Source organism: Anomalospiza imberbis, chromosome 24 (assembly GCF_031753505.1).
Source record: "Anomalospiza imberbis isolate Cuckoo-Finch-1a 21T00152 chromosome 24, ASM3175350v1, whole genome shotgun sequence".
In the NCBI taxonomy this organism is placed as follows: domain Eukaryota; kingdom Metazoa; phylum Chordata; class Aves; order Passeriformes; family Viduidae; genus Anomalospiza; species Anomalospiza imberbis.
Window position 1 is genome coordinate 3,536,801 of NC_089704.1, and position 17,231 is coordinate 3,554,031.

At 51.4% G+C, this 17,231-nt stretch overlaps 1 protein-coding gene across 6 annotated transcripts in view; it reads right to left on the minus strand.

Moving 5' to 3' along the window:
• The window catches only part of B3GAT1 (beta-1,3-glucuronyltransferase 1), a 39,184-nt gene extending 24,387 nt beyond the window's left edge, over positions 1–14,797 (minus strand). For 4 of the 6 annotated variants that reach the window (XM_068171940.1, XM_068171939.1, XM_068171937.1 and 1 more), the window contains exon 1: positions 14,243–14,795. The gene's annotated coding sequence lies outside the window, so the exon portion shown is untranslated. Of the gene's footprint in view, positions 1–14,242 lie in introns of all 6 variants that reach the window. The other 2 variants (XM_068171936.1, XM_068171935.1) reach the window with 2 other exon arrangements.
• Between the last annotated feature and the right edge of the window lie 2,434 nt (positions 14,798–17,231).

The window sequence follows — 17,231 nt, forward strand, 5'->3', positions numbered from 1 at the left end:
GTGAGGGGGGAATGGCCATCCCTGAGCTGATCTGTGCAGCACAAACCTTGGACTGCAAGTCAACAAAGGGAGGGAGAATGACCAGAAATGTTTCAGGTCTCCAGGAGAATCCTTCCAGCTAGAGGAGACCTGGATTCATCCAGGAGAATCCAAATCTTGGAGCTAATGCTGCAATGGAGGGTGATGGTTTGCATTATTTCTTCACCCAGCATTTGTTTCCTTCTTTTAAAAATGAAAATAATTCCTATGGCCAGAATACAGAAATAGCACATTGTTCTTTTTATGGTTTTTGTTTGTTTTGTTTATTGTTTTTTTTTTTTTTTTTTTTTTTTGGCTTTCAGAAATTCAGAGATACTGGAAAAGCCTGCTAAGGAAACTCAGCTCCTGGAGGCTGTTTTTTCACTCAGTATTTTCTCCAGCTTCACCTACAAACCCCTTGCCTTGGCTACAGAGCCATTCCTTGTGTTTCCCAACCTACCTCAGAAACTGAGGCACAAAATTCCCCTGACCCTGCAACTGAGGCAAAACCCAACCCACCCTTCCCTTCCAGCCTGAGCCCTGGTGCTACAAATGGGATCAAGAACCCAGATTATCTCCCAGGGGAAAAAAATAAAAAAAAATTAACCAAGCTCCTCAGAACAACACTTAAATTTTAAAGCAAGCATGAGTAAAGTGGATCAAGGGAGCTCAACACAAGCACAATTAGCTGCTGGAACTTATTGCCACAGGATACTGAGAAGAACAAGAACTTAACAGGATTCAAAAAAGGATTAGTTGTGTATGTGAATAAACTGCATATTCAGAATTTAGAATGAACCACCCACCAGTTTGGAAAACATAAAAACCCTTGAGTTTCAGGGCTTCAGCCAAATTTTAACAAGCATCAGAAACTTTCTCTTCTCCAGATTAATCCCCCCTCCGTGGTAGAATCAGGACAGGAGGTGTGGTGACACTGCTCTTATGCTGTGACACAGTCTCAAGGTTCCACTGCTTCCAACCCCAAGGTGATCTCCTGGGAAAGCTTGAAAACATTGGATTTATTGTCCTAAACGTGTTTATTTTCCTGGATAGGCTCTCACACTGCTGTCATCACCACAGTGCCCAAGCACTGTTCAGATTTCAACTTCACTACAGGCACTGCACTTCCTCTCCTTGTTGCTGCAAAGGGATCTTGTCCGAGGCTGGAAAACGCAGGAATCCTTTGATTAAGTGATTTTGGAAAAATCTGCACTATGCAACCTTCTTGTGCCAAGCAAAGCAGGAGCAAAAAAATGTGTCACACACACTTGGCACCAGCAGTGGTGAGGCTGCTCTGGGTGCTGGGTGCTGGCACAGCCTCACCAGGGAATGGCACCAGTTTTAGGGACCCTTTCTGCTTCCAGATGTAAAAATGCTACTCACTTCCAAAAATTTAAAAGTTTTGTTAAAACCTTATCAAAAATACAACAGCAGACTGAATAGAGAAAATATTACAGTGCTGGGAGCATTTTTCCCACCATGTGCTCATCCACACAGTGGAGGTTTCACCTTTTAACCCTTCAGCTCTCCCAAAGATCTGTCCATCGACTCCTCCTTTGCTGTCCAGAGACCACTTCCTTAAATCCTGATTGGAGTCAGGTGCTGCCATAGTAACAATCCCACTCTCCCAAATGTCCCAAACCCAGGCCACCCCTGATAACAACACAAGGGGGGAGAAACATAACTATAAATCTGTAAAACTTCTCCTAACATGTATCCATGATATTTGCCTCTTAATTGTGAGAGTCAACCCTGGCATCACTCATCTATCAGACAGAGGATGCTCTGCTCTGCCAGGATTGGCAACACCAGGAAAGCTGTGCCTTGACTCAGGTCTGGGATGAGGAAGCCTCCCCAGCCCCAGTCCTCCCTGATGAAGGGCTGCACTTCACACATGGTTTTTAAGCAGCATCTCTCCCGAGATGAAAAGCTGTTTGACTTGCAGCCCACTCCCAAAATAGAAAGGCAACTGTGAGTTGCTTTGCTTTGGGAAAAGTTGGTGGATTTTTGTTAAGGTTGCTTGTGGGTGAATGCTGGGGAAATGCTCCAACAATTAGCTCATTTAAGGGTTTCTCCATCCAAGTCTCCTCATCTGGTGTCACAACACACCTCGAGTTGTCCCCTCTGCTCAGCCCATACCACATCAGCACTGCCAGCATCAGACACATTCCCAGGCTCTCTAGTTCCACCTCTGTGCTCTGCATTGCACCGAGTATTTTGTGCACCGCTGACTTCCGTGGAGCTGAAAAAGTGACATTAACAAAGGATGACCCAATTTCAACGAGATTGGGCTAAATTCCACAGCTCCATAATAGGCTTTGCATATGCTTTGTCCAAGGGGTTTGAAGGCACAAACACGTGACACCTCATGGGAACAGGTGGCAGGTCAGAACGACCAAATATTTTTCCAGAGGAAAAGCCCCACCTTTCCAACCTGCAGGCCAGCAAACTGCATTTTTCCAGGATTTGCAAGGCTGAATCATCAAGCCAAATGCATCAAGACTTTCCTTTCCTCCTCTACCCAAGGAAGCCTAACAAGCCAAAACGGTAGAATCTAACAATAAAATGAGGCAGACTGGTGCTCACTGATGCTGGAGCAAGGATTCCATCACCTCCACCACCCCACAGCTTGTGCTAGTGGTGGCTGAGAGAAGCCCCAGGCTTTTATACCCTGTGTGAATTAATGTTGGAGGATTCTGTGGGTGCACCTGGGCTGGTGGGACATGCTGGCACCTGGGAAAGTTCACAAATCCAACCCTCAAACAAGAACAGCTGTGCCCAGCAAGGCACAAGGGCTCATTTTCTCTCCCAATTCCCAAAGTTCTCAACTGCAGACCTGGAGGTGGGACTGCTCTCCTCCCACACCCAGTGCCAGGGGGGCACAGCAGGGTGGGACACACCTGTGGCATCACCTGGCAGCAGCTCAGCAGCCCCACAGCCATCAGCACTCACTTTTAATTAAAGAGCTCTTCCCTACCCCTGAAGAAAATAAATCCTGCTCTATTTAAAAAGAGTTATTAATAACCTGATTCTAATGTATAAAAGAAAAGGGGAGAAAGAAGCTCTCAGAGCTGTGAGCAAGTTTGCCCTCTCCCACTGCAGAAAGCCACCACTGAGCTCTCTAAACACCTTAAAAAGAGATTTAGCTCTTAAAAACATGATTATTTTCTTTTCAATAGCTAACATCAAATACCTTAAAGGTGTTTTTTGTTTTGTTTTGTTTTTTTTTTTTCCAAAATAAACATGAAGGCATCCAAATTCTCCATCACTTTTGGAAACAGCAGCAGCAGCTGCTGCAAGCACAAGTCCCTGAAGACAGAGGTGAAGCAGAAACTACTTTGCAGGAGCTGCTGGCCATTGTGCAATGCCAGGCAGGGAGATGCTCCAGGCAGGAGCGTTCCTTGCCCTGGGAGCAGAGTGAGGCTGGTCCTGCCTGGGGGAGGCAGAGTGCTCCTGGCACTCTGGAATTCCAGTGCTGTGAATTCCCAGGCAGCATCTCCTCCCTGCTCCTCCCCACGCGTGCAGCTCAGAGCTGGGGGAGCCTGCAAGGGGCTGCTTTGATGGTCAGAAGCACGGAGAGCAGCCACGCTGGGAATTTCAGCTGAGGAGTGTCTGGGTAAACTCACATTTAAATTCCTGCCTTATTCCAGACCACCTTTCCACTGCAGAGGAGCTGCCAAGACTCCCAGGGTAACGGGTGCACCCTGAGCCACAGTCCTTGTTCCCTCCTGTCCCAGCAACACCAGAGCACATCCCAGCACTGCAGGAACAGATTCATGGCAGAGCAGTGCCAGTCACAGTGATGCCTTAGGATTTTAGCTTTTATAGTTTTAATATATTTGAAATAGAGGATATATTATTATTATTATTATTATTATTATTATTATTATTAATAATAATAATAATAAATACTATAAATAAGACTATATTTTCCATCTATTTGTAACCCTGCAGTTCTTTAGTGCATAATTCCAAACTCCACATCCAGTGTGAGCTGCTGCTTCCCCATTTGGGGCAGACACAACAATTCCACTCCAGGCCTGGCAATCAAGGACACCTCACTGCCTCAGGCCTGAGATATGGAAACAAAAGTGAGTTGGGGGAGCAAACTTGAGGTAAATGACTTCATTAGCTGAAGCTGTAATTGGCAGATTGACCCCCAAAATGCAAATGGACCAAACTTATAAAAATGTGAAAACCCATGACCGATTGTCCATTTCTGGGTGGGTTTTGTGCACCCTAAATGTCCCTGAAGGCCCTTCAATGAATAGAACTGCTTTTTATTCCCTTAATTTTGTCTGGCCTCTGTTTTTAGGTAGCCCTGATAAGGCATCAACAGGAGTATTTCCAGCAGGTTTTCACTCCCATAGCCTTTCAGGACAGCTCCAGCAGAGCTCAGCATGGCACTCAGAGCTCCCAGCTGGACAAGAAATCAGCCACTACATCAGCTTAGAGAGAAAATTCCCAGCTTCCATCCCCGTTAGATGGCTCCTTTAAAGGGATGAGGCTCAAATCCTGATCCCTGCTCAGTGCTGGGTGCCCAAAGAGGAGTCACTAATGGGACTGAGGAATTAACATTGATTCTTTGATGCCATAGTGTGGAAGGGGAAGTGGAGGGGGGGGATTTGGCATGATTAAGCAGATGCCTAACTATAATTCAGCAGCTTGCAGCCCAATCAATTGGTGCTTGCAGTCCTGCAGTCCATTAGTGCAGCCACAAACCTAGACACCCTGCTTGGAAGGGCATTTTTAAATGGTGCCCCTTGTGGATTTCTGCTCCCTGCCCAAATTCTGACCCTGCTGGGCCTGCTTAAAGGAGCACACAGGGCTCCATGAGGTGCTCTCATCATCCTTTGCTCACCAGTTCTCTCCCCAGGGAACAGGAACTTCTGCCTGCTTGGAAACCTATGACATGTCAGTGATGCCTCAGGTTTGAGCTTTTCTATTTTTCACATTCTGTGCTGCTTCAGTGTGTGGGTCTGGGGTTCACATGAGGGGATGGTGAGCTCTCTGCACAGAGCAGGGAGACAAAACAATTCCTGCTCCAGCTGGGCACCAAGGACAAATTATCCAAATCTCAGGCCCAGGAGCACAAACAACGTGGGCTGGAGAGAGGAAAACAAGCAGGATGGGACTGCATGGGCTAAAGCTGGAATGGGACAATGAACTCCAATGTGCCAGTGGAGCAGAGCTGATCACAGTGAGAGCCCCTGGGAGCGCTCGTGCATTTTGGGACCATTTGGGTTCATCTTGGGTGCAGCCCTGGCTGGGCTCTTGTGCTGCCCAAGGTGGATCCATGGAGGAGATCCTTTGAATAAATCCCTGCTTTATTCTTCAGCTCTGCCCAGCTCTGTTCTAGGCCAGCCTGCACAAGGCATCATCAGGATAACCTGGCCCATCTTCCATTTGAGAGGTGTTTGGCAGGGAACCATTCCTTCTCTTCCACCAGCACAAAACACCGTGTGCCAATCCAATAAACCCGGAGCTGTTCCAGCATTGCCTGAGGAAATGGGATTTGGCTCCGAGAGGGGAAGGCACAGGATGAACGTGCTGGCTTGTCCAGCTTCCCACCCCAGCCTGGCTCTGACTCTGGCTACCCTGCGGCTGAGTTATTTTGGCTCAGCTCACCTCAGCCTGCTCTGGAGGTGAGATGGAAATAGCTGCCCACTTTTGGCCAGGAACCACAAGGCTCGGGGAGCTCAGGGGCTGAACACAGCGATGGCCCAGGCACCGACGCCTGAGGGGCTGGCAGAGCCCAGCTCTCACCAATCCTATGGCCTGGAAAATGTCATTTCTCCAATTTTAGAATCACTCAAAGTCCAAGCCCATCCAGATCTTCTGAATGAGAAAAGGAGAAGCCAAACTGGTGCCTTAGGATTTTAGATTTTATATTTTCCATCTATTTGTAACCTGCAGTTCTTTAGTGTAGAACTCTAAACTCCACATCCAGTGTGAGCTGCTGCTTCCCCATTTGGGGCAGACACAACAATTCCTCTCCAGGCCTGGCAGTCAAGGACACCTCACTGCCTCAGGCCAGAGAGATGGAACAAAAGTGAGTGGGGGGAGCAAACTTGGGGTAAATGACTTCATTAGCTGAAGCTGTAATTGGCAGATTGACCCCCAAAATGCAAATGGACCAAACTTATAAAAGTGTGAAACCCGTGAGTCTATTTTTGGGTGTAGCCCCTGGGCTTTATCTGACCTAAATGTCCCTGAAGACCCTTCAATAAATAGAACTGCTTTTTATTATCTTAATTTTACCTGGCCTCTGTTTTAGGTAGCCCCAACGAGGCATCAGAGCAGAAGTTGGAGACAGATGAAGCTGAACATTGCACAACTCATAACTCATTGAGCACGAGGTTGTCGCAGGAAGAAAGGCATCCCCAGGTGCCAGCACCACTCCCCAGCCCCTGCCCTTCCCAGGAGCATCCTCAGCCCTTGGAAAAACTTGTCCTGCTTGGCCAAGCACCATCCTGCTACCAAATACTCCCACAGAGAGTCTCAGCAGCAGGGAACTCTGATCTACAGGTGGCTGAGGGCACACAGCCCTCACCTGACACAGCCAGAGCTGCCTGAGGCACACCCAGACTCCCCTGCAGGTTTTACTTGCAAGGTGAGGTGCCAGATGAGCCCTTGGGGAGCTCTGAGGAGCCGGAGGGGTTTGTAACGTCTGCTCTAAGAATATTGTAATCACGCAGTAATTATGGCACATCTCAAATCAACCAGGCAAATCACAGCGTTATTATTACCACTGTCACCAACCCTGCCTGGCAGAGATCAGGCCCTGCCCAAGGAGGGAGCAGGGCTAAGGGAATGTCCACAGAGCCCCAGCACACTCCCTTCAGGCCTGCCCAGCCCACGCCCCACCAAAACTGGAAAATGAGTGACTGAGGGAGTGATGTAGAAACCCAGGGTCTGCTCCTGATTTGTCTCTCCTTCCTGAGCTGCTCTCCTGAGATGTTTGTCCTCAGATCCATCTCCCACAAGCCAGTGGAATAATGAAAATAATGCAAATAATAATTATTATTTAGCAGAGCTAAGGGAACATCCACAGAGCTCCAGCACACTCCCTTCAGGCCTGCCCAGCCCACACCCCACCAGCCTGGCAGCTCCCTCCTTCCTAGGACCACATCTTTACTTCCCTCAGCTGCATCTCAAAGTACCACACGTAATTAGTCAGGTTGATTTTACCTTTTTTTTTAATTAAACAACTATCTTCAAGCACAAGAGCAGCCCTTGTGATTTGATTGGAGCTGTCAGTCTTTCAAATGTCATTCCTATAGATGACTAATCTTTAAAAACATGAGTTACTAAACTCATTGACTCAGTTGATAATGAGCCAGAGCAGAAATGATGGTTGAGACAAGGAGGGAAGAACCAGAGCTGCATGGGCTCTGGAGGTGCTGCATGGGGCCACTCTGCAGCGACAGATTGATGGTGAGCAGCATTTCCCTGAGCCCAGCACCTCACTGTAATTCCTGCATCCTCTCAATGCCACAGCCAGTTACTCCTCCACAAAGGGCAGCTCCCCCTCTTCCCCTTCTTTGGGCTTTATTTATAGAAAGGCAGCTTTTATTGCCATTTTTCCTCTTTCCTGAGGCCAGCCTGCCAGGCTGGAAGCAGAGACAGTATCCACACCTGCAGGATCCAGGCAGATCCCCCTCGCTGCCAGGGGATTCATCTCAGAGTGGGTTTATTCACAGTTATGCCTGCCAGGCCCCTTCTCTGTGCTCCTCTCTGAACTCTGGCTGCCTGCACTTGGGAGAATTTCAGAGTTAAAGGAGCTAATAACTTAGAATAACTAACTCCAAGGGAGATGAGGCTTCAAACTGGGCCACCCAAGAGTGAGCTGAGCTCTCACTACGCTGCTTCCCAGTCTCAGAGTTGTCCTTTCCACACAGATTCCAACCCATCTTTTCAATACTCCCCATTTTAGTGCTCGTAATCTTTTTGTCCCTGCTAAAAATCATGTCAGGACCGATGCTCCTCGACCTGACAAACAGAAGAAAATACTTCCAGAGCCTCACAGAAGGTCATTCCAGGAGCTGCACGCTCTGGGAAGATGGATATGTCCGAGTCATGCCTGCTGAATGTGACACTATTATAAGAAAGACACTGGAAGAATTATTCATCGGCAGTGACTTCTGTGGCTCCAATCTCCTTAAGCAGCTGCCGCTCATCCAAGTGGATCACAGCCCATCTGAAGATATCCTTGGCTGTCCCTACAAGCCCACATCACCCAGCCAGAGCAGCCTCTCCTGGAGCTCTGCATCCCTGCAGCCTCCATGGGAGCCAGGCATGGCAGGAGGGAAGGGATGTTCCTGCATCTCCAGGGCTGGAGGGAGCAGGCAGGCAGACAGTGCCATAAACTGGCTGGCAGCCTTTCAAAGGTGGCAGGCTTGTGCCAGATTATCCTTCCCTCTCTCCCAAATTAGAAGCAGAGCGTGCCACTAGAAAGTCAGGTGAAAGCTGTCTCTCAAGGAAGAGAGAGGCTGCCTCTCACAGCATCCTGCTGATCTGAGCACAGCCAGGGCCTCCCAAAAATCCCCACAGCTCTCAGCTCCAGCCCCTGGGCTGTCCCCAACCTGCCCTGGCAGGAATGTCCTGGGCTGCTCCCCCGCAGCATAAACTGTGCTGGGATTTATTGACAGCACCTGTGATGGACACATGGCTCTCCTGCCATGAACACAGGCACAGGAAGCCCCTCTGAAGGAGGGATTCAGCTGGAAAAACCATAGGAGAGCACTCAGCCTGTGGGGCCAGGGCAGTGTCACCCTTTGCTTTTGCCCTTTCCCTAAAAAGCAGGGCCCCCCCAAGGATACTGAGTCCTGGCCCTCACAGAGCCACCTCTGTGACGAGAAATCCATTGGGACACATTCCTTCTTCAGCTGTAGGAGCTGCTGAACAGATGGAAAACATAAAGGCTGAAATCCAAGGTGGAATTTTACAGCCAGCTCCAAGGGGAGGTGACCCAGGCATGCACCCACTGTCACATTGGCACCCACACACCCTCCAGCAGCCCCACTCCCTCACAGCAGCACAACAGAGAATCTCAACCTCTGCTTGGTGCCACCAGGACAAGAATCTGGACCATGCAAACTCCAGCTTATCCAAAGTGAGATCCCTGTGCCCCTGACGGTGACAGGAGTGCTGCTTTTTATTCACTGAGAGCCCAAGTGGGCCCCAAATCACGCTGGCATTATGTTATGATAATGCTGGAAGTATTATAAATGCTCTGTGTGCCAGACAAATCCTGGAGCAGGCTTCCAAATCCCCTCAAAATCCCCTCTTGCGTCTCTACATTCATCCATTCATGAAATCCAGAGCACAGCCTCAGCATCCCTCCTTCTGCTCCGGGGCTTTTTCCAGCTCAATGGAAGGTGAGGCAGGCTTGGGACATTTCTCTTGGATTAGCCTTTTTTCTTTTTGCCTTCCAGGTGCCAAATCAGCAGAGGAACCTGCAGGGCATTTAGGAATGATGTCCAGCAAGGAAACTGAGACAGATCCCGTGGCTCTTTCTCCTGTCAGGGAGTGAAGTGTGTCTCATTCACCTGCTCCCTGCAGGGCCATAGGAGCAGGGAGGTCCCCTCAGCAGAGCTGCCTGTCTTCTTTCTTTTTGCAAACAACAGGGAGAGTTTATTTGGTCTGTTTTAGGGGAATTCCTTTAGATCAGATGAGGCTCACCCCAGAAATTCCTATTTTTCTTTACAGCTGAACCCACCTGAGGCAACACCCCAGTCTTCAGAACACTGAAGCAAAGGGTTCCCCACCTTTTGGGGGAGAGCAGACTTCTCCCTCTGAGCCACAGTTTTCAATTCCCTCTCCACTGCTCTTCAAGAACACCACAAAAATCCCTAGACAGAAGCTTAGCTCTTGTCCTGGCTTTAGGAAAACAGCTCAGGAGGGGGATCTCAAGCATTTCGTATTTATTCTGCTGTCACAGCCAGGCAGATCGTGTTGTGTTGGCCGTGGCTCACAGGGAGAGCAGAGCTAGAGGGATTTCAGAGGCACCACTGCAGCTGGGAAATTGCTTCAAGGCTCTGTGGTACCCGGGCAGGGCAGGAGCAGAGTGAGAACAACTGCACAGGGCTGTGCAGGGGGAAGGAACTCACTTCCAGGATGGGGAAAAAAAAGGGTGTGGAAGTGTGCTCCAAAGTGTATTCCTGCCCAGGAATCATTTTCTGAGCCTATGAACAACGTCCTTTGGGATGTGTCACTTGGTACAACCAAAAAATCCACAGAGGGAGAGGGATAAGGGTAAGAGGAGGGCTGAACTGGCTACATTTCTGGGACAGAGCACTGAGAGAGCAAGATCTGCTCCCCAGCACTGGGAATTCTGTGCCTACTCTCTCATTCCCTGGGGATGAGGAGTTCCCATCACAGCTGGAGCAGGATGTATTCCACAGTGACTCACACCTCGTGTCAGTGGCAGCACTTGGGGCTGGTCCTTGGGACTCCAGCAGGAGATGGAGATTAATTATGGGCCCCACCCCATGATCTCTGCTCAGCAAATCCCTCATCAGCTCCTGGAGGTGAATCCAGCCCTGATGTCCACTTGCCAAGCCAAACACAAGAAGTCAAGGAATGCAGAAGGAAAAGGGAAAGTCCGTTCTCACCCTTCAGCCCTCGTGCTTGGCACGGGTCACTCCTCCTGCCACCACAGCAGCAGAACACGGGCAGGTGGCTGATTCAGGATCTGCACAGGCAGAACATGAGCAGACAACACATCACAGGGAAAAAGGACCCACAGAGCAGCCACTGCAGGGGAACCTTCCAAGAACATTGATCCCTGAAGAAGCTTTGCCTTGGGGTGGGTTGAAGCCGATGTCTCAGGTTTGAGCTTTTCTATTTTTCACATTCTGTGCTGCTTCAGTGTGTGGGTCTGGGGTTCATATCAGGGGATGGTGAGCTCTCTGCACAGAGCAGGGAGACAAAACAATTCCTGCTCCAGCTGGGCACCAAGGACAAATGATGCAAATCTCAGCCCCAAGAGCACAAACAACGTGGGCTGGAGAGAGGAAAACAAGCAGGATGGGACTGCATGGGCTAAAGCTGGAATGGGACAATGAACTGCAATGTGCCAATGGAGCAGAGCTGATCCCAGTGAGAGCCCCCGGGAGCGCTCGTGCATTTTGGGACCATTTGGGTTCATCTTGGGTGCAGCCCTGGCTGGGCTCTGGTGCTGCCCAAGGTGGATCCGTGCAGGAGATCCTTTGAATAAATCCCTGCTTTATTCTCTAGCTCTGTCCAGCCTCTGCTCTAGGCCAGCCTGCACAGGGCATCAGCTTCTGGTGACCACAGCAGGACAAAGCTCCACCAAATGCTCCTCCAGCTAAACACAACTTACAGCTGCAGCCCACTGAACTTTCCAAGGCAGGAAATGAAGGCCTGCAGGAAAAGTGGAGGGTGAGGAAGCCACTGAGGGCATGGCCACAGTGGAAGATGGTGACCAAGGCTTGCTGCATCCCCAGAAGTCAGGGATCTTGCTGAAAAGCAGCCCTGGAATCCAGGCAGCCTCTGGCAGTGCTCATGCCAGAGAAAACGTGCAGAAATGCAAGAAAGGACCACATCCTCTCCTCCTCGGGATTCAGATCTGTCCACTGGGTTTTTTTGGAGGAACTAAAAATTGCTTTTTTGCACAACATTTTTTCTTGAGCCAGTAGAAATAGAACAAGGGCAAGAGAGAGCAAAACCATCTCAAAAGGCAAGTCTGCAAAACCCACTGAAAACTGAAAGGCAACATTTGCCTTGGTGTCCCTTTTTAAGGCAGCTCTTGTCATTTCCCAAGGCTTGTGCTGTGGCAACAGGAAAAGGCTGGAAGAGATTGAAAGGGCAGATGCCTTGTTTTGGGTTCAGAAAGCAGCATTTTGGCAGGGAACAGCCAGCTTTGGCCAAGGGGAGAGTGTGTGCTCACACTTTGGTCCTGGAAGGATTCTTGGTGAGCTTAGGCCAGATCTCCCCAAGGGTTGCCAGGAGGATGCAGCAGGGCTGAGGATGCTAAAACCCCACCAGCCCTGCACTCTGGAGGCACTTAGAGCTCACCTGGCCTCAAGAGGTGCACAGCTGCAGAGAAACCCCAGAAAGATGCACCACAACCAGGCAGGGAAGAGGAAATCCAGCATCCCTGAGCTTGGCTGGGCTCTGGTGGCACTGCCCTGGAGAGGACAAAGGCACTGTGCCAGCTGTGACACAAACAGGGTGACAGCCCCTGCCAGGATTGGGCCACTTTGTGTTCACTGTCCACTCTGAGCCATCCCAATGGGTCAGAAAACTTTGGGAAGCCAGGTGGGAAAGCTCTCCCACCCTCCTCTTGGGGACACTTGCACTGAGGGAGACCCTCTTGGAGACCCTCTGGCTTTTCTGTCCCAGAGAAGCAGAACGTGAGACTTGTGTCCCCTTTTCAGCACCCAGCAGGGTCAGCCAGCTCCCGCTGAGGCTGTCAGGGCACTGCTGGCAACCCCCCAGCATTTCCCTAGGAATGCCCGTGGAGGGGTGCAGGGAGGGATTTGTAATCCAGCTGGAATGGGAACGTACTCAGAGCCAACATCACTGACTGCATGTTTCTTCCCCTGCCTTCCCCACACCCATAAATATTCAAACAGGAAAATAAAATTATTGATCAGCTGCTTTCCCATTATAGCAACACCCACTGTCCTGCTGGCTTTGGCCATTTCCAAAGCCCCCACCACAGAATTAACCCTCCTGGGAGAAATATTCTTCCTAAGTATTGAATTCCTTCACCAGAACATCGTCTACATTCCTCGAGGCTGGCACAGAAACCAGAGTTTGGAGTTTCACACAGAAAGAAGATATTTTCCCCATCGTTTCCCCAGTGCCTCCATTTTCCTTTCCACACCCTTTCAGTCTCATCTCTGCCAGGTAAGCCATGAAATCCCAGCCCTTGTGACCTTCCAGCCAAATCGTGGTGAATCCACTCACTCAGGAGGATGCTCAGGGACACCAACAACCCAAGTGTGTGCAGACAGTGCAAGAGACTCCAGAGGTTCTGCCAGTCCTCACGCTGGGCCACAAACTCCCTGAATGTTCCTGCAGGCTCTTACAGAGACTGATGGCACTCCGGGGCTCAGGATGTGTTCGCACCAGTGGGGACTTCTGGGACACATCATTATTTCAGTAATCAAAGCAAATGCCTCCTAACCCCATGCCAGGAGCCATCAAGAAGCCCCTGAAGGCAAGGGGAGGAGGGGGATGTGGCAGACAGCACGATGTTGTAGCAGCAAGATCCTGCTCAAGGTAGTGAGGGATGGCCAGGCAAGAGCTCTCCTCGCTGGGAATAATTGGGTAGGGGCTCCACAGCTGTAAACATCAGGCTCTGCTCGTGGCTTTCCCAAACATCTGGGTTAAGACACCTCCCAGCACTGTTTGAAGTTGTGCTGTCTGCTCTGACTGAGAGCAATTCGGAGTTTCACAGCCAGAGACCCTGGAACTGAGTCAGAGAGAGGCCCAGCAGGGAGAGGAAAGCATCGTTTGTGGGCAGCTTCATTGATCAGCCCTGACTTTCTCCATCACAATCACTGTTTTCCATCCCCTCCCACTCCCACTCCACACCACACCACAGAGATCCCTCCTCAGACGGCAAAGCCTTGCTCAGCCATCTCCTCTTTCGCCAAAAGGCAGCACTTGGGAAGCTTTTCCCTTTAAGCAGCCTCAAAGTTGCCTCTCAGCACTGCTGGCACGAATGAAAGCGATTTCAGTTCCCCCTCCTCCTGAATCCCATCCCTCTCCGGTGAGAAGAAAAGGCAGAGGATGACCAAGGGAGGAGAAAAGCAACTCCGGGTGGTCTCTCACACCCCTCCCTTAATTGCGCACGGACGCACAGAAGGGTGCGGGGCCACTGAGGTCCCCGAGAGCCCGAGGGGAGCCCCGGGGCAGGTGCAGGGGTGGGAGGGCGATGCTGGGAGCTCCTGGAGGCGAGACACGGGTGCATCTCCCCTAAGCCAGGCAGCGTTCCCCAAGGAAAGCAGCTCGGTGTCCTCAGGCAAAGGGGGGGCGGGAGGGGGGGTAAAGTGATCTCCAGCACTGCAGCCCCCGGGACCCGCTCTGCGTCCTTTCAATGCGCTGGGAGGGGTGGGAAAAATCGCTCGGAGTGTCTCCTGCTTCCTCCCATCCCCTGCCCGCTGCATCCACGCATCCACACACCCTGTGCATAAAGGATCTGTGTCCGGCTCGGCTCAGCCACGCAGCGAGAGGAGGCAAGAGTTACCTTATTCGCACAGCCGGAGCCGCCTTCTCTCTCCATCGTGGCCGGGAAGCTGCTCCCATTCATGCTTTAATCCCTGGGAACAGAGGCACGATTCAAAGCGGCTCTTCGCCCATCCGAGCGGGCTCCCCAGCAACCTCCGCCTCCTTCTCTCCCCCCTTTTCTCCTCGTTTGTTGCGTCCGGCTTTGTGGTGATTTTGTTGGTTTGTTTGGGGTTTTTTTTTTTATGTTTTCTTTCTTAATCCAGGCAGCAACCACGACGCTGCTTCATCGCATCCCTGCCCGTGTTTCACTCGCACAGGAACAGCCTCGGAGAGCTCCTCGCTCCTGCTCCGGCTCCGTGCAGCTCCGGCTCGCAGCTCTGCCTTCTGCAGCGTGGCGTTCGGGGAAAGAAAGAGAGCGAGAGAGGGAGGGAGCGAGCAAACAGGGAGGAGGAGGAGGAAGAGGAGGAGGAGGAGGCCAGCGGGATGCAGGAGGAAGGAGCCAGAGGGTGGCTGCTTTGTATCCAGAGCAGCGCCGACAGCCTCTCGCCGCCGGAGGAGGACCTGCGCTGCTAATGGTCTGTACCAATTCATCCCGCTCAGGCAGGGGCACCGCTCCTGCGACAGCGAGGAGGAAAAGCCAGGGAATGGCCCCTCGAGGAATTGGTTCCTGCTCTCCTCATTCTCATCACCCACCGAGGTGGCGGCCGCGGGATCGGGGAGCCGCTGCCCTGGCTCATGGAGAGAGCGGACGGGGATGGGGATGGAAGTGGGATGGGGATGGAAGTGGGATGGGGATGGGATAAGATGGGATAGGGACAGGGATAGGGACAGGGATAGGGATGGGGATGAAATGGGATTGGGATGGGATGGGATGGGATAGGATGGGATGGAAGTGGGATGGGATGGGGATGGGATGGGGATGGGATGGGGATGGGATGGGGATGGGATGGGGATGGGATGGGGATGGGATGGGGATGGGATGGGGATGGGATGGGGATGGGATGGGGATGGGATGGGGATGGGATGGGGATGGGATGGGGATGGGATGGGGATGGGAAGGCTCTGGCTGGCGAGGGGGCTCAGCATCACTCAGAGGAAGCTCAGAAGGTGACCATGTGCTGGGAGTGAGGTGAGGCTCCCCTCCAGCCCCCGGGGTGGCAGGCAGAGCTCAGCTCCACTTCCAGCTCTTCAGAAGAGCCCCCTTGGCTCCTCTCTGCCTGTGCCCATGCTGATGGCTCCCCGCTGAGCCCGGCTGGGCTTTGGGAGCAGAGGGCAGCACTCCATACCCCTCATCCCACTCCCCTTCCGTGCAACACCAGCCTTCCCATGGCCCTGCTCAGCCATCCCCACCCAAACACCAAGTACCCCATGTCCCTCCTGGGCGCTGCCCAAGGGTCCTGGCACTGGACAAAGGGCAGCACTCCCATGGGAGTGTTTTCCTATGCGGAGGAGGCTCTGGATGTGACTAGGGCTGCCCCTAAGCTGTGACATCTGCACCCAGTCCAGCAGGCACACAGAACCCGTGTGTGACCTCTGTCCATGCACAGAACCACAGGGATGCTCCCTTCCTCCTTGGGGATCACTTGGAGGAGGCAGGGCTTTAAGGGGCAGGGACAGCAAAGGTCCTATCTTCTGATCCTGCCCTTTAGTAGCTGACCCTGCTCAGCAGCAGATCTCTCCCAGCTGGCTGAACACCACAGTGAGTGTGTCTCCAAATGCCAGCTGGGCAGTTTAACCTGAGCCAAAAGTCAGTGCTGAGCTTGGGGATGAGGCACCTTTCACCTGTCCTGAGCTGCTTCCAACCACACCAATCCTCTCCAAGTACCACCATTTATCTCTTCCCATTCCACACTGGACGTGCACAGATCCACAGATCCTCCCCTGCTGTTCCCTCTCTGTAAGGTTACAGTGCCATGGAAACCTGTAGGTATAGACAGATTTACTTATGCTTTACCAAAAAAGGGAGAGCAAAGTAAAAAAACATCATTCTGGTGCCTGGGGAAAGCTCGAGTACACAGGGAGCTGAGATCCACAGCGTGGAGCAACCTCAGCGATCTTCAGCAGGGATTCCCACCATTTTCACTGGACTTCTTGGTTTTGAACCTCCAGCATTCAGACTCCAGCTTTAACTTGTGCATCTCCAAGGGATGCAGAGATTTCTGCTGAGAAGTTTGGAGATCCAAACATTACCCACAAATGATCAGCCATCGAGGCCCACCGACAAATGCCAGCTGACAAACCCCATCAGAGGCACAGGGATTCCCACACTCCTTATTCCTGAAGTGGGGTGAGCTGGAGAGCTCCACACCACAGCCTCAGGTGGAAATGAGCTTTGCTGAGCCTGGCAGAGCCTGTGCTGGATAAAGCAGAGAGATGATGCCTCCAGGCCATGCTGAAACACTGTCCAGGGTGATGCTGGAAGGAAGGAGCTTTAAACAGTCTCTCCCTGCAAGCTGCACCTACTCTGTGGAAGAACAGGATGAGCAAGGACTGCCAGCCCAGAGTCCTTCATGCACAGCCAGGCAGCTCCTGCTCAGCCACCTCCTCTGCAAAGCACAGCAGCTCCTGCAATCAAAGGGAACGTGGCCTTTTTTTGTCCTTGGTCTCATTTTCTGCAAGGTACCTGGGGAGAGATCAGCTCCAAAGACTCCTTGCCTGGGAATTTTGTGCCAGCTCAGCTAGTACTAAGGGTTTCACTGAGCTCCATGTCTATTAAAAATGCATAATGTCCACTTATATCAAAAAGGAGGATTCAGATCCAGTGCTTTTCCCAGGCTGTTATGCCATGCTGGAGATGGATAGAAGGCATCTGTCCCTTGAGGCCCATATCAGAATGAGAAAAGGGCAAATTCATTGAATATTTCAGGGGGAAAAAAAATGAGAAGAGGCATAAAAATGCTCCTGCCACAAAACCTAAACATATCAAAATTCAGAGGGGAGGGGAAGGTGATGTGCTACACCTGAGATTCATAAAATTATGAGTGAACAGTAACATTTCTGAGCCCTGA